At 46.3% G+C, this 20,844-nt stretch overlaps 1 protein-coding gene and 1 long non-coding RNA gene across 3 annotated transcripts in view; one reads left to right on the top strand and one right to left on the bottom strand.

Annotated features, from left to right (window-relative positions):
* The window catches only part of zfh2 (Zn finger homeodomain 2), a 210,535-nt gene that overhangs the window by 11,762 nt on the left and 177,929 nt on the right, over positions 1 to 20,844 (top strand). The gene's annotated exons all lie outside the window — the stretch shown is intronic.
* Positions 6,242 to 7,144, bottom strand: LOC124213931 (uncharacterized). Its single transcript, XR_006882029.2, has 3 exons — positions 7,086 to 7,144; positions 6,697 to 6,782; positions 6,242 to 6,364 (listed from the first exon to the last, which is right to left on the bottom strand). It is a non-coding gene; the product is annotated as an uncharacterized lncRNA (long non-coding RNA).

Genomic DNA, 20,844 nt, shown 5'->3' on the forward strand with positions numbered 1-20,844 from the left:
GACGCCGCTGGTTGTGGGGGTGTTTCATCGACGAACGCATACGCGGAACCACCCTCATTACTGGCGGCAGCCGGGCAGCGGCCGGGGGTTGAGCGGGGCTGAACGGGGGCTGCAGCAAAAGAGGCGGGCGTTAATTAAGAACAGACTCGCCACCAACGCGGCCCCGGCAGAGCCGGGCTGGTAAGGAGCACTGACCACCGTGCCCAGCCGGACCTGGAGGAGCGGGACTTTCCTCCCGAGGAGGAAGCGAGAGGGCGAACCGGGCGAGACGAGGACGCCGCCGGAATATCAGCTAAGCCCTGCGTATTATGCTATATTGGACCGGATCCCGGGATCCTTCGTCAGGGTGTCAGGGCTTGCCCTCGACGCCCGGATTTCAACGCTAAAATGACGGAAGACACCCGGATTACGTAATTGGCGCCGTACTCCCGGCGCTTTGTGTCCCAGGAACCCCTTCATCTCGGTCTTCGTCGAGGGTTGAGCGCCGCTGCTCGAACGACGGGGAGGAGATGCGGAGCCTCGGATGAATCCGCAAATTAAACAAACACCTTATTGACGCGGTGATCCCGCTTCGCGCGCCGCGACGTATCCGCCGACAAATAAGTCGGCTCCGAGACTTAACGAATATTGCCATCGATATCCGGACCCAGAAGTCACCCTTCCGAACGGGGGGGAGGGGGAGTCCGGAATCGGGGATCTGTAATTGTGATGAAGACTCGGTCTGAAAGACGCTCTTCCTCCCACCCCCGACCCCTTCCTCTCCGACGGCCGCCAAGTTCAGAGATTTTTTACACCCGTCGATAGCATCGGTGCAAAGCGAAAAACCCGCGACGCGAAGTGTCCACAGCGGTTCTCGTCGTTGTAAGCCATCCCATGCTGCAAGCTCTGGTGGGGAATCTCTTAACCCCCAGGGGCGGCGGCGGCGGCGGCGGCGGCGGTGGATGAGGCCAGACTGCAGAGGCGTACGACAGGGTAGATAAATTAGTGCGGGTAATGAAGACTGAGCTCTGCGCCTGATTAAACAAACACAGGGAAACACAAATAAGCGAGAAGGAAAGGAGGAATTGCTGGTACAACGAAACCGACGGAGAAAGAGTGCGAGGAGAGGGTGAAAGGGGGAGGGAAGGAGAGCAGTCGTCGGAAAGCGGGGGAGGCGAGGGGCACTCCGTAATTCTTCTCTGGACACACACACACACACACGCGCACACACACGTTCCATCCTCTCTCTGCTCTGCCTTCGTCTCTAATTAACTGAGCCAGGTTTAGTTGCACACAGACCAACGTTTCACCCTATCTCTCTCTCTCTCTCTCTTTTACTTTCTTACGTACCCCCGATCCTCCTTCCGACGATTCAAATTTTGAGTCATATTATACTCACACTCTCACTGTCGGGGAATCGTCCGCGGCTATATAATGATCTGAACTTGGAATCGAAGCTTTCGGTTTTTAAGATCAGCGTGGATCCCCGGTGACCGAAAGGGTACTTTCGAGTCTGAGAAAGTTAATGTTTGAGTCATTTTTTCACTCTCGGTGTCGAACGACGAAGAATTATTCGCTAATTGGATGAGCTTAACTTAGACGAGCCGTTGATCGAAGTTTGATTATCGCAGTTTTCCGGTACCTTTTGATTGAATTGAATTATCTGGCTCCTCGGATCAGTGTAATACCCAGCGATCAAAGAGGTGTCGTCGAATCGAAAATCTTTGAGAAATGGTCCGACCGATCCATTTTGGTACTCCGGCTAGTGAACCCGTGCGAGATTAAGTGTATAATGTATAATAACGTAAGAGGTACAAGCGACTGAAATACCTCCGGTGTGACTTTCGATCTGGGTTAAAGGATTCTAAATACAGTAAGTGGTTACAATTCGATGTCACTAGAGTAGCTGGTGTAAAGAGCCGACGGTGAGTCAAGGCGTTGATTCCTGCAACCGCTGGAATGCCACGGTATTATGTTCCCGTTCATCGTTGCGGTGTCTTACGCCTGCCTACAGAGATCAGGTAGAGGAACACGACTCGCGTAGGTGTGAATTAATTTCTTCTTGGCGACGAAGTGAATAGACCCGATCGTTGCATAGAGTGTACGGACCACTGTCCGGGGGCCGTGTATTTTTATTTATAAATTTGTTTTTAAGAACACGGGCTGACAATGAATTAGTAGCAGCGCACAGCGGACATCGGACGAGGTTCGGGCCGACTGTAGAGAGAGAGAGAGAGAGAGAGAGAGAGAGAGAGAGAGAGAGAGAGAGAAGATCGGGGGGGAGAGGGGCGATCGACTTTGCAAGGGTACGAGACCGAGTGAAAAAATACATTCGGTAATAATTATTATTGCTAAATCCTCGGACGTCTTGCCTGGTAACCCGGGGATAAAGGCGAACTTGCGTGCTCGATCACCTGCGACTTAGAACCATCCGATCGCCTCTGTATATTATAGAGATCTTCGCCGCGGCGTCGCGACGCTCGAGAGAGAGATAGAGAGAGAGAGAGAATTGCAACTTTCTCGTCGTTGGGCACATTACACATATATACGTATAATCGGTCGCAGCAAGGACGCTCAAGTTTAAATAAAAATAAGAATCTTCTTATACGCGCACCATCACTAATTATAGAAACGTGGCGCAACGCGAACCCACCGTGTATTTAGGCGGAAAAGAGAGAAGGGGAGAGGCGTAATGTACGTGACTCTTACTGATCTCGCATTCGTCCGTGCATACAGTCGCAGCCGTTATTCCAATTACTCACGAAACTCGGACGCAATTACAATGTAGCTAATACGTATTCGTGTAATTGTATACCGCTGACGATCCAACGACCGCCCGTACAATTACAAAGAGAAAAATTTCTGGTTGTTGTTACTACGCGGTGTTACTTGAGTATAATCATTTTCAACCGTCACCGAACAATGTGATTCTGGGTAAAAAATAGAAACCAGTTTTGTCACTGCATTAACCAGAAAATCTGGTTGATAGATATGTGCGATTACACTATTCTTTTCTATTATGTTTACTTGTGGTGCATTTTACAATTTACAATTATTGCGATATTTTGCTGTCAGTAGAGCAAAATAACGATGCTAAAAATGTAATGAATCAAACCGGTGGACTTAATGTTACAATAACCGGAAAAGGTAGGGAAGGCAACTGTAATCGCACTGAATACTTACTTTGTGCTACATTTCATCGTAATTCTAACAATATGTAAACCGTTACTGTAATTATTCCGATTTTACTAGAATTTTTTTAACAACTGTAACGAATGAAATTTTCCATTTGCTGTACAGCCTTACTCTGTCTGCTGCTTTTACACCGAGTGCCGCTGGCGAGGAGCGGGAGCGAGGGCAAGTTAATCTTGTACGAATTTTCACTTAATCTTATTCTGTTTTGTTTACTCGTTTCTTCTCCCAGACGTATAAAATTTCTGCAATATTTATTGACAGCATGAATCAACCGGTATATGTGTCAAAAATAATATTACTGAAAATTCTTGATCCTCAAATGTATTAAAAAAAAAAAATTTACACAGTACGATATTTATTATTCACCGAAAAAAAAGGAGAAGTTAACACAGGTAGAGAAGGAAACTTAAAAATAGTCAATTCATGTCGAACAAGGTTAATCTTTGAATCGTATACTGCTTTTGCGTTTTATTTGAAAAAATATTCGAGACTCGCCCTCCAGTCTTGAACCTTTTACTTTTCAAGGAGCAGCTGACTTTGCTCAGATTTATCGCTAGACTATCTTCATGTATTGGAATTTTTGTTTTTATACATTTTTGTATCAGGCTCTCAAGTACAAAAATTCAAGCGGTCTCAGTTGCGTCTTCAAACGCTTTTCAGCGTCTGTTCGCCGAACGATTAAAAAGCAGTTTGCTCTTATTCTCGAGAATAATAATTCAGATAAAGTCCTACTTTCAGTTTTACCCGTAATACATTTATTCCTTGACACGGAATCACAAGAATGACATATAATTATAGCGCAGTCAGTCAAGCAAGATTTACTTAACTTCAATCGTATAACGATTATCTGTTGCGTCGAGCTCGAATTTCCTTATAATAGCGTATACGTTGTTAGTCTGTTACACAACCACAAAGTGAAGAGAGTTGCAATCGTAATACTCAGAGTGAATGATTTTGACGACTTCATTTTTAAAGCCCGTCTATTTGTTGCCTCGCTCCGTTTCTTATCTCGATTTCACCTCACTTCACATCCCTATGAATAAAAGAATCCGTTGTAACCATAGCGTATCAAATATCAATTCTCATAAAAAGTCCGTTCAAAAACCACGCAGTGGAGGGAAACCGTCGACGAAGCAGGCATGCGTCGCCGTTGGGGGTTGGTCTCCGTCGAGATTAGCATATCGACGTAAAAGAATGATTGAAATACAAACGGGCGGGATCGGAATCAATTAATCAGCGAGAGCGGAGCGAGGAGGGGAGCACGTGGGATCGATTGAAAGGTCGACACGCGTCGCCGTCCTAGTAGAAGGTACACAGCTGGCCGAAGCCTACGGACATGATCGTGAGTAGGTACAAATCCGGAGGCAGGAAGGAAGGAAGGAAGGAAGGAAGGAAGTGACGTAACGGGTCAGCACATCAGCGGCAGCTGCGTCGCGTTCCGCGTTGCGGTGAAAACGGCGATTAGCGATTCGATTGATCGGCCGTTTGAGTCAATGCATGGTGGAATACAGGTCGATGGGCGCCGCCGCATGCAGAGAGAGCGTAATTATTCCGCATGGGAACCGGACTAATTACCAATCACGATACACCGAGTGCATTGTCGTTCTATCGTCGCTACCTCGTCAGCGGCGTCAACGTCGATACGTACGCTGAGAAAAATTTCATTTGTTACGGTAACTAGAAAAATTCAGTAAAACAGGTATCGTTAAAAAAAACTGTTCGAACATCGTTGGGATTGCGAAAAATGAGGTACGCGTAAACATTTTGCGCTATCGTCGATCCTTTTTTGGTTATTGCAACGCAAAATCAGTTTCTGAGGTCAACTCTACCTTTTTAGTTAAACAAGGCTTTAACGTCAATTTATTCTTGCACAAGTATTAAATTTTCGCTACAGTTGCAAGAAAATATAGCAACAGTGATCGTAATGAGAAAGAATAGTAACGGATACCAGATTTTCTAGTAACAGCTAAACGACTAATTTTCATTTTGTACCTAGAACTATATTTTTCTATTGTGGTAAAAAATAAAAATAGTTAAGGACCGAGCGGTAACCGGAACTAAAAATTTCTATCGGTGTAGGCGCACAGTTTCTGCAGCACCTGCACACGCGTGTCGATCGACACACGCACGCTGCAGGGCAGGAGCGGCGTGGGTCGTTTCGTGGGTGTTGGTACAATGGACCCGATTCCGTCCCTCTTAAATCCCGGTCGATTTCTACCGCCACCGTAACCGGACTCTCTGCCATGCAGCCGACTTTTGTCTCGATAAATCAATTTCATCTATTTCATAACGACGCCTGCGATCGCCGTATTGCCCGCCTGTTCTCACCTATAAAACGCCCCGATCTTACACCAGATTGAATGACTTTTGGTAGAGGTAATGCGGATGAAATGAACGTGGCTCTTAGAGGATACATACGTTACGGAATTCGACACCTTGTTGAAATTTATCGGGAGATTCTTTGAAATCCAGCTTCGCTTCGGACCGTGGAAAATCGTGTACGTTGTCAGAAAAATCACTACGAAAACCCCCTGATGACAATTTAACACTATCTCATGTCAGTCTCGCTGTCATCCGATGTCAATCCAACATCATAATCTGATACCAATCTAAGTCTACAATCGCTCTCGAATCAAGGGGTTCATAAATACCTGGAAATTAACTTTTGTATGAAGAGAAATAATTTTTTCTACGGTTTTTTACCAATTTTCATTTTGTTAAATTTCTGGTTAAATTCAACGAGGGTACGATTCCCATATACTTTGGTGCCATGTCTTTTATAACACACAGAAAAATTTCGATTTCTTTAGTTGTAAAAATAAAATTGTGATGAATCGAATATTGTTACAACAGCCACAAGAAAATTTAGAACAAATAGTGATCATGTTTAATGTGATTATAGTTGTCAATAAAATATTTCCTGATTATTACAGCTTTAAATAGATTCGTTTATCCACATTTGTTCGGTGAAGTAAGGCCCTAACATCAATTTAATATTACACCAATATTAAATTATCGCAATAGTTACAAAAATATATAGTACGAGTGACCACATTCAAAATAAATGTGGTTTTACTGGATAACACAAATTATTGTTTCGACCACTACTTTGTTGAATCAAATAACATTTCCTTCGCCATATTTGATAAATTTAAATCATTGTAAATATCCGTCCAATCACCCAGCCTCGCTAGAATTAAGGGAATACAATGTTGAAAAACAAACACAGACACACCCAAGTCGGAAGACGATAAGAACATAATATATACATTCATGCACGACACACTTTCTGAACCATAATAGTCTAGAGACCCTACGGACAAGAAAATTAAATATAAATATAAAAAAAAAAAAAACGAAATTTCCGAAACTACATTCTCCAGTTACGATAAAAAACGCAGATATTCAAGGACTACGTATATTAATCACAACTTGTTCAAGACAAGGGTTTGGCTCGGATTAATCGTTTGAAGGACCAAACTGAGTCTGCGGGAAGAAAATAAATATTTGAAAATTAATTACCATAACTCAGGTAAGATAGGACAAGTAATTGGAATCGGACGAATAATCGTGGTGTTGTAACGTGAGTAGATCTGTATCGGAAGAATCTGAAAAGTAAAGAAACAGTGTTAATTCGTTGTTGATTGAGGAGGTTTGTCCAGAGATGTAGGCACAAGTTGGTTATTTTCAAACGTGAGTATACAACATATCCAGACTCAAAGGAAGCGGTAAATGTAATGCGATCCGTGATTGTAAACGAACGAGTCGTTTGGACAAAATAGCGCGAACTAGGCGCTGCGGAAAATATTGGACGAACCAGGCGCAATCAAGTACAGTGCGTGAATTAAATGCTCTCAAGAAGGTTGCACGAACTCGGTGCGGTAAAGTAAACGAGGGTACTCATGGTCTACCTGTTATTCAACCAAGATACGGGGTCTTTCGATACTCGAGCCTGATGTCAACTCGGCGGTGGTCGGACTAGCAGTGAGCGTCGCTCCGCGGTGGCGCTTTTATAAGAAGTGGTTGCTCGTATCATCGGTGACGTCACTATTCTAGCAATAGCGACCGACAGATAATCTCCTCCCTTGCCGAATTACACTCTCAGGTGATCGTTCATTCGTTGTAGGCGGAAGTGAATTCGATAGCGTAAATTTGTACGTGCGGAAATTTATTAGTTTAATTACAATAAAAGAAAACATATAACTGTAAGGTTACTAAACAAGTTGTCAATAAAACATTTCCTGATTATCACAACTTTAAATAGATTTGTTTATCTACATTTGTTCAGTGAAGTAAGGCCCTAATATCAATTTAATGTTGCACAAATATCAAATTATCGCAACAGTTACAAGAATATATAGTACGAGTGACCACATCTAAAATAATAGTCTCCCATGAAGTTTTAAAAAATTGTTAAATTTACCAAATATGGTGAAACAAACGTTTTGTTAGTTCAAATAAATGTAGTTTCACTATATAACACAAATTATTGTGTTGACCACTAGTTTGTTGAATCAAATAACATTTCCTTGGCCATATTTTATAAATTTAAATCATTGTAAATATCCGTCCAATCACCCAGCCTCGCTAGAATTAAGGGAATACAATGTTGAAAAACAAACACAGACACACCCAAGTCGGAAGACGATAAGAACATAATATATACATTCATGCACGACACACTTTCTGAACCATAATAGCCTAGAGACCCTACGGACAAGAAAATTAAATATAAATACAAAAAAAAAAGAAACGAAATTCCCGAAACTACATTCTCCAGTTACGATAAAAAAACGCAGGTATTCAAGGACTACGTATATTAATCACAACTGATAATTCGTCTCAGTGTATAAAAAAGCACTAGCGTGATAACGATGGCCAGGTACTTTTCATCGAGTTAAAAACATTTGCATATTATTGTTAAACTCAATCCCGGGTAAAATTCTAACTATTGCTAACACGCGGCGCGTTGCACCCACGCCGTGATCGTTTCCGTGCGCAAAATTAGTGTGAAGGCGAGGGGGGGAAATGAGACGGTGCAGAGTCCATGGCGAGGGCCCAGAGGCGACGCGAAATCACTCAGAGTCCTCGGATTTGCTTTATTTTTGCCCCGCTGGAAAGTAAGTCCCTGTCCTGGCGCGCAGCACTCTCGAGGTACTCACTGCGGGCATTTCGATGCATACTAAACGACCGTTTAAAGTTCCCTAACACTGACCGAGGAGAGCAGTGCGTATAACTTGGATGCAACAGACCTCGGGCCAGCCGAGACTCGCACCTCTGACATTGAGTTACTTTTACTTATATTTATTCATCTATTCGTTTGCTTATTTTTCGTTCAAGTCATTTACGCGTTACCTTTCGCCGTTTTCGACTTCTCCCCCCGTCTCCTTACGGGGAGTGATTAGATTCGCTGAACAAACATGCGCACGGTTGGTTCGGTATGGCTGATTCCGCAGTCGCTTCTTTGGTCGAGTTTCAATTTATCGTCGCCAATCAATGGAATTCAATTTTTCACTTTTGCCAAAAAGTCTGTCCGCAAAAATTTTTTCGATTCACGCCAGAGGAGCTTCTTTACGATTGTTGAAGGAGGTTACAGACCGAAACGATTGAGATGAGACCGACGATAATCGTGTCGAGTATTTGGCTTAACCAGTTCGTAAGAAGCGGCGAACAAAGCTTGTTGATCTTAGAAAAATGAACCGAGAAGAGCGGGTATCGGGAAAGAAATGGCTGTCGAAAAAGCGTGGATATGTATATCTGCTGCAGATGTCAAACGGATGCGGCGAAAAAAGCTGGTGCTATAGCCGGTGATTAATAGTTGATACAAATACCCAGCGATTTAAATATTCGGTGTCTCTTAAATTAAACACTTTGGCTTTGATCTTCGTGTAGCCGATGCCACAGCCGCACATCTTGATTTACACGAAACTATCTCTCGTCTCGTCGGTTGTTTGTTTCTCTCAGAGCGAACGGAGCGAGATTGTTTGTTAAGCTAATGTAACACTTGCTCTGCAACTCACCCTGACAAATTTTTCCCCCAATTATAAAAATTGATACGCATTCCTCCATGTACAACCGTAAATGGAAACGGTTTTAGAGGGTGGAAATTTCCGAAGGGATGCACTACCGTCAATTATCGAGGCAGTAGAGCGGCCAGGGTAAAATAGAAGTGCAACGGTATCGATAATCGGAGGTTCAGGCCCATCTCGCTGTGTCAACGCGGATGCATTGATGGCCCCCGTTTATAGCGTAATTATTGGCGCATTGTCTAGGGGACAATGCATCGGGCGGAATTGGCATGCAAAAATTGTCGAGCGAAGCGAAGCGCATTCGCTACCAAAACAAGAACACCGACCGAACTCACACGCGTGTGAAATAAAATACTCACACACGGAATAAACGGCAATTCCGCCAAGACTGATACGAAAGATCTTACAATTCTGCAATTCCGATTGCGAAAATTCTCATCGGGTCTTGACGCTGAAACGGAAATTTTCGCGAGTGACGAATGTTGAAAATTATCACATATACGTGTAGAATTGGTGTGAATTAGGATTTCCCAATAATTTTATTGTGATTCGCGTTGGTTGCAGTTATACTTGTATGTTTCATGTAACGCTCGATTCAAAGGATACATACTTATCATGTTTTAACATGAAATTATTGTATAAACTTTGAAAAAAGTTGCGTTCCACGTTCATTTGATTGATTTGAAGAATGCGTGCGTGTAAAATTGAATCGTGTAATTGAAATGACTCTATTGAAATTACTTTTTAATGTTGACAATCTTTTGTCTTCGATTTTTAAACGAGTCGGTTCTCGAAGAACCGATCCGAGATGGGCCCAGGAATTGACTCTTTCGGAGTAATTGAACATCCCCAACCTGAAAGAGGAAGGAAACGGGACGCGGAGAGCGAAAAGTCGGGCCTAAGGACCGCAACCTATGAATTTGGGGGGTTATTAGTTATTAGATGGCGGCGCGGCTGTTTCGGACTAGGCTCGAGTCGGCCAGAGCCGAGAGTAGGTAATACACTCTATACGCTGCACCGTCTCGAGGATCCAACGAAACCTTTCCCGAGGTTTTTGTTGCCAGATTGGCGGCCATTATGACTGAAATTGGGGCTTAATTGTGCCAGCCGTAATGAGTCGGGTTGCTCTAATGCATCGCCACCACCCCTCGATCCCCGCCTCGCCCCACGCAACACACGTCACGACGTTAAGGCGGGTATATTTCCTTCCCGAAGTGCGTCGAGATGTATACCGGGTGTGTGTGTGCGTTCGTCCACCTTTTCTTACCCGCAATTTGATTTCGCGAAAGTAAACACTTTTTTTTTGCATCTACCAGCCAAGTCTGCAAAAATAATACAAGTTTCGCAAATTATTCCACCGCGAGAAGAAAGGGATCCGTTTCCACTTGTCGCGGTGATGCTCGTTTTGGCTGATCCATCGAGGAGGCTGGTTGACCAAAAATCGATACTTGAAATTATTTTTTTTTTTTCTTACGTAATAGTCGTATGTTTGGTACCTGTCGAGCTAATATCTTTGTGAGCTAGGATGTTTTCTCTGAGAATATATAAATAGAAAATGTAAAGAAAAGCTTGGTGGAGGTCAGAAGATTCGTTTCTTTTTTCTTTCAGTAGTTGATTCCAAAAAACCTGCCAGATTGTCGACTACTTCAAAGTAATTTTTCGAACGACTTTCATAGCTGAAGAATTTAATAATCCAAGAAATACACGATGCTCGATTATGTCGCAATAAAATTGGTACGAATTGTCGATTCTATTGTCAGTCTAACCAAGTTCCTTGTCAGAAGATAAACTTTCAATGCATGCCAGATGACCAAGATCAGAATTACAAATTATCTTGATTACAATTATTAGAATTTGCTGTCAGCGTCGATCCCCTTTATTAGCTCTAACCTAACTCAACTTCAGGAAAGTTTCCGAAGTAGGAATGAATTTTGAACCCCCTGAAAAATCCCGCGATAAAAGCTCTCCGGCGTTTGTTCATGGTTTGCAAAGTCCGGGCGCGCAAAGTTCCACCGTAACGACGATTTGCAGCCCACGTATAATCGATCCCGATACATTTTGCTACTTATCGGCAAGGGCGAGAAGGGAAATCGGGCCGAATCGACTGCGTGTTCGGTACATCCGCGTCTGTCGCGTCCGCCCACGCTTCAAGGAGTTTCACATATTATTTTTATCGATTCGAGCCAACGGCGACTCGTACGTTAAACGTGAATACGACTGATACACGTATACGTGTAACGCGAGCGAGCGATTGGAAATTGTTCCGAGAACATTCCAATCATCGGTTCTTTATTCCGGGGTCGCGGAGGAAAGAAGAAAGAAAAAAATAAAATAAAATACCAGGGTAAAAATAGACTCGTTCTTTGTATTCGGAACGGTTGAATGTTTCACCGACCACCCTGTACATCGGACGGTGACGACGACTAGGACGACGGTGCTGCAAGCACTCGCTACTATGTGGCGACGTTGTATTATTTAATTGCTGTTCCACAGTTGTTTTTTCGTCGCCAGATAATTTGTGTACCTGCTCTCCGGGGCCTCTAGCTTCTCTATCTCCTTTTCCCAAAGCCAGCCAGCCAGCTCTCTAGCCGCAGCTCGCCCTCTTCCTCTCTCTCTCTCTCTCTCTCTCTCTTTCTCTTTCTCTCCAATTTGTACCGCATACACCATATAGTTTTACTCCTTCCTAATTGCGCGTAATTACCTATGGGGGCCAATTAGCTAGGATTGGCTCCGCGAGCTGCCCGGCGGAACTTACCGAAGAAGAGAGAAAAGAGAAGATCAAGGAGAAGAAGAGCAGCCGCGAGTTTTCGTCCCTTAATTAAGCTCTGCCTCCGTATACCTTTTTCCTTTATTTACTTATTATGGTACTTCTTCTCTATCCCATGTTCGCAGCACCGCTCGCAGTTTCCCTTCCCTCTGTCGTTTTTCACAACTTCGCAAAATTTCGCAAAATTTCGCGATACCGTCCTTACAGCGTAACGCGGCGGTGCCCGCACAGCGAAAACAGAATTAACGACGTGCGGAATTCTCGGCGCGATTTGGCGTTGAGAAAATTGTCGCTAGCAGGCAAGACGCAGCCTGTGCGCTCATATGCCGCGCGATGTTTTTCGTGTCATCGAGGCTCGGGTGTTGTACAGGGGAGGGTGAAAAAGGAGAAGTGTGTTAAGAGTGATTAATCACTCGTTGTAATTTTTTGCGCCCGCGACGTGCCCGCCGGTCGTTTTAATATTAAAGTAGCCAGTTGCCAGGTGGATTAATTTGCTTTTTGCAACCTTCCGCCGGTGCATCAGCATCGGACGGAGCGACGCGACGGCAGCGGCGCAAACAAACGGGGCTAATTCCTTACGGAGGGCTAAAAATATGCGCGTAGGAAGGAAGGCGCAGGGTGTACTCGAGGGATTCGAGAAATATGGAGGCCTCGCTGCAGCTCGCCGCTTTTGTTGGGCTCGTTGCGGCAGCAGCTCGCAAATAACCGATTCCCGCGTGCAGATTGTACCGGCAATGCTTTCCGCGAGCGATCTCGATATCTCACTCCCACGCCGGCTGCCGAGCGAGATGGAGAGAATAAGGAGCGTTAAGGAGAGGATAAGGAGGAGGAGTGCCTTCGGCGAGAGTGAAAGAGGTCAACGAGCCCGCGGTATTCCCCACCCGAAAGAATCGCGCCTGTAATACCCGTAATGTCGGTAAGCCAAGAGTCGGGGAAAATCGGTTCGAGAACTAATTTCGCGATGCGAGGAGAACGGCCGCCTCTTATATGCATAAGTGTATGCTTAAGGTACTTTTGGCGAGAATAATGGTGTCCCTGTACGTTGTTGCTGGAGAGAAGTCCGCTTGCAATAAAGCGCAAGCGTCTTCCATTGTCCGACACCCACGATGCCTGCTGCCGGGACTCGGTCGGGATTCTACTTCGCGAGTAGGTAGACGAGGTGGTACAAGAGGCCGGGATGCAAGAGCAGAGAGGACCGAATGCCCGGAGGAGGGACAGGAGCGCGGGACTCTTACAATGTGTCCGGGAGGATCGGGACAATCCGTCATTAGTAAACAAATAGTTTAGCAACCGCCATGCCAGCGGGTCAGCCCTGTGTAAACTAAACAACAATAAACTCTGAGAAAAAGAAATACCACCCTCGGAAATACCAAAAGGCACACCTGGCCGAAAACTACACGTAGGCGAGGTATACCTGATCCTCTCTCCTGCACGCAGGCCTGACCCAACGCGAATTAGCCCCTCGACTGGTCCACGGATGCGGGGGAATGGAAAAAATTTATTGCGAAATTTCATCGTCGCCTTGACGCGTCACTCGCACAACGGAATATTAAATACGCCACGGCGTTCGAGGCTTGCGGAATTCGAGCCGAGGGACTTTGCTGCGCGTACGATTGTACGGGTGAAAAACCGAGTCCTTGAAAAACCGAGTATCTTTATTCCAGAGTCGTATCTCCGGATCGATAACAGTGGATCGGAATATTCCAGGGTAAGGTTGAAAGGCTTTCACCCTCGGGTGTCACTGTCTCTGGAAATAGATACGGCCCTGCTCCGAGAGCAAGGTGGTTGAGGAAAATCGACGGTTCTCCCCGGAGCAAGGCTTCAACGACGAAGCGAGACCGGATCGGTTAAAGAATTTCTCGGATTCGTTCAGTCGGTCGGTTCAATTCGAACGCGATTCGATTCATCCGGGAGACATTCGGTTATTTGTAATTCAGCCCCGTGCAGCATGTGGACGAAGAAGAATATAAGAAGTCGGCGAAGGAGGTGGAGAAAAGAAGGAGACCAGAGGTCCTCGTGGATTTAGAAGAAGGCGTCGGCGTTAATTGTGAGAAATTTAATGGAGAAGTCTCGTCCCCGATCCATATCCTTCGGGATTTTTGATCCCCTCGTTGAAAACCGGCTTCGGGAAACACGTGGCCCCGTATCGGCCGGAACGGGGATCCGGACGAACTTTCGGTCCCATCGTCGCGGATGGGGATGAAGGGGATTCCGCGAGAGGAGAGATAACGGACGGACGGACGCAGGAACGCGTTATGAAATAAAATGGGTCCGCAACTCAAGGAGGACCGGTCCCGTTCCCCGTTCCTCGTTCCTCCCTTTGTCCCCAGGTCCGCGCGCTAGACCAGGAGGGCGAAGAAGGTCTCGGCGATATTAGCATGACAATGTACTTACCGACCACTCGTTATTACTGGCCATCCCGCGGAGCGTTGGACCCCTCGCCTCGTTCCCCCGAATACGAAGATGAAGAAGCACGGCGAAGAGATAGGTGCCATGCGTATTCCCCTGAACCGAAGCCGAGAGAGCCGCAGAGGCGAGGAGCGGCGTGTTATGGCTTTGTAAAACAGATTCCTAACCAGCAAGAAATAAGGAGAGAAGGGGGGAGGGAGAGAGAGAGAGAGAGAGAGGAATCTTTACGACTCGACGATGAACGTTGTTACATGCGGTGGCTCTCCTTTCCCGATTAAAACCACTTTTCTCTCCGCAGCGCCGTTTGCCTCGAGCGTCCTGGTGAACCTATTTGACTGTAGGACTCGCTCCCTCGATCTCCAGGCTCATTCTTTTCGTGAATGAACGCCAAAGATGGATACCTTTTGGCATTGTCCTGTCCTCGTCCTTTGTTGGCCCCGCGTTGAGTCCTGGAATTTCTACGAATCTAACCATTTTACGAGCCCACCGGCTCACAATGGGATCACTCCGTTGCACCGGTACCAGCTTCCCGCACCCAAGGCAGTGCCGAAATCAAGCAATTCCCGAGGGATTCGGTGTTTTTCTTAAACTCGCCGCTGCTTATACACGCCGACGGCCGCGCTCCTCTTTCGATTAATCCCCGAGGAGCGGTAACCCGGATGTGGCGGGTCAGGGAAAGGCGACACCGGCGTCGGGATCGGGAAAATGGTTCTCGCTAATCGCGGGATGACCGAAGGCCTACCTGGACTCCGCTGACCTATGGAATCCATCCGTGCACCGGCCACGCCGTGCGCTGCACCGTGAGAAACAGTATTTCACCTGGGCGCAACAACGAGTCGGATAGGACGACCATGCGACCAGCCGAATAATGGAAGGCCCCACCTTGCAACCCCCTTTTGTCTCCCCTGACGCCTGTCCATCCCTTCCCAGCAACGGTGCGGAGAGAATTAACCAGAGGTGGCCTCTGTGTGTAACGAAAAAAGGTCTTTCTTTAGAAGAAGCAGTCGCGCATGTGACCCGAGCCCCGTTCACGTGGCATACCTGGTGCCCGGCATCATCGGACCATTGGAACGGACCCATTGATATTATTGGTAAATGGTGCCGAGTGGGGAGGGAGCGAGGCAGCAAGTCATTAGACAAGAAAATTTCTCTGAAATCGTAAAATTTCCCTCGAGGAACGATCGCCGTACGAGGAAGTGCGTTGTAAACAGGACGCCTCGAGTGATCGTGTGAAAATCGACGCCGATCCGTCTTCGTTTCTGTTATTGAGAAAGGAAGAGAGCGAGAGAGAGGAAAAAAATTAACGATCGACACCTTTCGAAAGCTTTTCTTGGAGCAAAGAACGCATTATGCGCAAGACAAGTCAGCTCGATGCAAGCACGCATACCCGCATAGACCGAGGGAATAATGAAATCCCGCGGCAACTTTCACGCTTCGTTACAATTCTTTCCGATGATCGATATTTTTCGTACCCACACGAAATGGATCCAATCGCGTCGAGGACGGCGAATCGGGCAAAGACCTTCCGCGGCTCCGCGGTACGAGCGGCTCGGGCACAAAGCGTTGACCAATTAACACGCTCCGAGCCGAAGAAAAAGACAGACAAAACGGAACAATCACTCTTTGGTATAACTAGACGGATGGAAGCGGCCCGGCTCATCGAGCGGGATGACTAACTCGGCGGTGTCAAAGGTCGCCCGCACCGTACGGTGATCCCGACGCCGACGCGGTGAGAAATTGAAAAGAACCGCGATGCGCGAGACTTAGCGGTAAACAAAGAGAGACGGGAGTACGCGGAGGTGAAATCGTGGGCAAAACAAAAGCCGGGCTTTGTTTTCATAATTTTCATGCCCCGAGCCCGACGACCAACTCCGGGATGCGGCCAGGAACGGTCGGGGAAACAAGATATGGGAAAGGCGAAGAAGAAGTAACAGCGGCAGCACCCGCCGGTGGTATTTTCACGCTCGATTAAGCCCGTGCCTCCTTCTCATCGTCCTGCCGTCCTCTTTGTCCCGCGTTACCAAAAAGGAGAGAGGATGAGGGTGGAAAAAAAAAAAAAAAATAAAAAGAACAACAACGCCGTCCGAAAACTGAAGAAAACAAAAGAAACCGAGGATAGAGAAGAAAACAACACGAGTAAATAAGACAACAGATCTAAGCCGAGATAAGGTTGTCAGGTACGAAATTTTCGGCGTCACGCTCCCGTATTAACAGGACGCAACCCCGTGCGCTTAATATACCCGTATACAGGCCGTGGCGCGGTGTGCAACTTTGTTCAATCCAGTTTGAAAAACGTGCAAACATTTTCTCGTCTCTCCGTTGGCACGCAATAAGCATTCAGCAGTGTCCATCGGGGACAGTCGGCAGGATCGCGAGGCTATGTACGATCCTCGCACGGCATCAAGACAAAGGATTCTGGCTTTCACACGGGGAGGCCGCCCCAGCCATCCTCGGTCCAAGGGTTCCAACCCCCCTTGGCATTATGCGATCATCACCCGACCCGACCGGTCATCACCTGGCGAAAGGAGTGCGCAAAGTTCGTTACCGAATGAATTAATTTATGCATCGACGAACTGGGAGCGTGGCGTCCGGCGAACCTCGGCTCTGATCCTGTCGAAGAACAATCCGGAAGCCCGGGGCGCAGCTGATGCCGGATCCCCGGCCGATATCGCGATCCGGAACAGAGCGCGCCCGGGGGGAAACACTGTCGAATAAGTTTAGCTGCGCCCATTCGACTCCCCGCCTTAATTGGGCCTTCGTACTTGTCTTCCTCTAATCAGGCCTGTGCGAACGGTCCCCTGCGCACTCGGCGAGTGCAGTCAGCCGTTGCACGCGTCAAGTCCTTGAGATTTTTCCACCCCCCTGCCAACCCTCCGCGAGTCGAGGGATGCGGATGTCGCTCGGGTTTCCCGGATACCGCGGGAAGATTCTCCGCTCCATCCGACCATTCATGCCGGGTGGTCGACGGGCGATGGAAAGCCACTTGCCCACGCAGCCACGAGGTTTCGTCCTCCTGGGGCAGCGAGGCTGGACGCGGGGGCGGAGAAGCCACGTGCGTGCGTGTTGGGACAGGCAATAAGGCCAGTTGTAAAACTTGGCTTAAGATCGAGCTCCGGCGTTCCGAGTCAGTGGGTCACGACGAGTCGGTTGACATTGACTTTGTTTGGTCTAATTCCTACGGATCGCGTCGGCCGAAGGATCCGTGGACGAAGCGGTCCGAGACGGGCGTACGATCGCTGAGTGGATATGTACAGCGGTATGTGGCATCCGGCCGAGAGGCGGAAAGATAAAGGGAGGACGGGGCCGATGGGGCGGGACATTAAAAGGGACATTAAGAACGGCCACAGATCACGCGCAAGGAGATCTCGGGGCACGTATGAGCCAGTGCCGGTCGGGACCTCATAACTCCTTATAATGTCCTCTTCTGCGGGATGCCTGCCGTGCACCAGCCACCCCCGCCACCCTCCGACGAGGGGGAGGCCACGGGGTCGAAGGCGCTGCGACGCCATAATCTCGCGGTAGGGCCCGGCACGGACCCTGCAGGGCTACGGAGTTGTGTGTATATGGGACTGCCAGCCAGCGCCCTGCCCCCACCCACCCTCCCTCCCTCCCACCCCTTCTCCCCCGCTCCGCATAAGAGAGTTAATCTTGATATAATGGCTGCTCGACTGTCGCAGCCCGCAAGACAATGCGCGGAGAGAAATATATCGCCGGGTACCGCCGCTCTCTGCCCTGCCTGCCAGCCTGACTACCTACCGCCATTATAAACCATCTTAAACCATTCCGAACGGCTTAAGCCGCCTCTCGAACCTTCGTCCGCAACTCGAGCAACACCTTATCCGCCCCTCTCGACACCGTGGAAACTCAACACTGTCTCTACCACGGTGTGATTCAGCCCTGTCCCCTTCACCGGCGGTCCATCCTTGGGATTTTTGCGATCTCGTTGGCGCTCCGGCTTCTCCTACCCAGCAACGTTTGTTCCTCATTTTTACAGCCAATCCTAACTTTGCCGCTTTTTATCGGCGAAAACGCAACATGGATACGACGTTGATCTGGTTTTTTATTCAAAAGAGTTGGGATTGAATTAACGAGATGATGTTATTTGGAACACTGCTCACGGATCATCTGCAAGAATGACGCACAGTGGCACGGAACTCAGGACATTCTTCAGACCCTATCGACTTCTTTTGCGTTATTTGACAAAATGTTTTGTTCAGCTTCGTCAGAAATTGGCCACGACTGGGACCACAAATTTTGGTCGTACGGGTCGAGTCTTGATAAATTGACATTTCTTGGGCGACATCCAGTTCTTTATATGCTCGTGATATACTCGAAGTACTGTTTCGGCGTACTGCGAAGAAAACGAACATTTACCAGAGCAGAATTACTCGGTAATTGCGAACCTTCGAGATAATCATCGGTCGTATTTCAATTGCTTAAGGTTCCTGAATTTTCAAGTTGCACGGTAAATTACGATAAGAATTGTTTCAGCGATAATATTTCAATCAATTCAGTGGTGAAAACTTTTCCACAGAGCAACTATTTATCACGCTGGTTTGAAAATTGCAATGCACTGACTTCAAAAATCTGTACAACTGTTTTTCCATTCGGCGAACTTTTCGGCAATCGAGTATAATTGTTGCATATTAGGGTGTTTCAGAAAAAATTATTTACAATTTTCCTTCGTGGCACCCCCTAAGAAGTTTGTTTATGCTAAAAGAAAGATTCTATGAAAAAATAAGCGTTCTGCGTTATGAGGAAGATCACGCTCATTTGATTCTGCATTTAGTTTTATTTTTTGTTTTTTGAATCTATGAAGCATTACGTTTTAGCATTTGAATTGTTATTTCTTTCCTGACATTTATATTCAACCCAAAGATCACGATTTTTCACTCTCCTAAATTATAACTGTCTTATAAGATTGAATAAATCATGAAAAAGTCGTCAGATACACTTCTCAAACATCAACCAGAGACTCAGTATTACAAGTGTTGGGTCTTTTTGTGACTTAAATTCATACTATGGTCGACGTAAGCGATAAAAAAAATTTGTGTCCGGAATTCTTTGTAAATTCGAACAAGTGTTCAAATAAAATTCAAAAACTTAGCCCAACCGAACCTGAACAAACTTCTCAGGGAGTGCCATTGTGAAAAATCGCTAATTAGTTCTTTCTGCAACACCCTAACGTATAAGTATAATACTGAAGAGCAGTTTTTCACGAATTTTCGCGTGACTAATACAAATATCAAGTGGTTATTGAAACCAGAATGAGTTTAAAAAGCCTGAACCTCAATCCATACCTTAATTTTTTTCAACATCCCATGTAAAAAACTGTATTCTTGTCTACATTCACCCAAATTAACGGTACATATAACTCCATCGTAAGTATTCGTAGTTCGTGCAGCTGCAGCCGAACGACGGATCGTACAATTCGCAATTCGCGATTGCCAAATCCCGGATACCGAGGCACGACTGGTCCCAAGGCGCTCGGGGCATTTGAATCTTCACAGACTCATAATCTGATCTCATATTAACCGTCGCCCTCCCCCGCCACAATTTTTATGCAGATCAGGGTAGAGAGCCTGTAGATCAAGAGCGCCCCGGGTGGGAAGCTGGTCAGTATAAACGCATTATAATATCCTCTCGCTCCCCGCACTCTCATCCGTGCCTCACGGCTCTTCCAGCTTCGCCTTTCCTCGTCCTCTTCCTCCTCCCCACCCAAGAGCAGCTGGACCACCGATCTCAGGGTCGTCGCGCAATTCCTTCGTCCAACCACCGCCATGCGATGCAGCCTCCAATGACGATCAGGGTTGGCCTCGATCGATAATTAGCCGTTAGTGGTTACGCCGGTAACAAAATGAATAAAAAATAAATGAGTAAAGAGAAAAAAAAAAAAGAAAAACGTATACGATTCGCAAAGGTCCTGAAAGAAAACCAATTCCCGGGGTTCGTATCGCCTGCAGGGCAACATTTCAGATCAGCAATATATTCCGAACGGATTCAGTTTGAACGTTTTCGGAGCTATGCATCCGTTTTAAGACGCTCAGAAGTAGAAAAAAAAAGAAACGGTATGTAATGCTGTAAATTTACTGGAGAAAAATAATTGTGTAAAAAATTTAAAATAGATAGATCGATAACAATTAATGTAACCGTGGCGATGTTTGTCAAATTTATAGCCCTACAAGAAAGTTGATATAAGATACTAAAAATAGGCAAATTACAATGAAATAGAAACAGAAAAAGCAAATGGATGTACAGAATTTTGCATGAAGAATAGATGTAGTAAATAAATGAGGTGAAATTGAAGTAAATTCCCGTGAAGCGTATAAAAAGATGAACTTGAGACTAAGGATGATATAAAATAAAATCGAGAGATTGCTCCATATACTTTTCTGGTAATGTGTAATAAAAATATGCAGCTGCGTATATAAATAACTGTGCGAGGAGTGTTATTTTTTAAATACA

Source organism: Neodiprion pinetum, chromosome 3, assembly GCF_021155775.2.
Source record: "Neodiprion pinetum isolate iyNeoPine1 chromosome 3, iyNeoPine1.2, whole genome shotgun sequence".
Classification (NCBI taxonomy): Eukaryota; Metazoa; Arthropoda; class Insecta; order Hymenoptera; family Diprionidae; genus Neodiprion; species Neodiprion pinetum.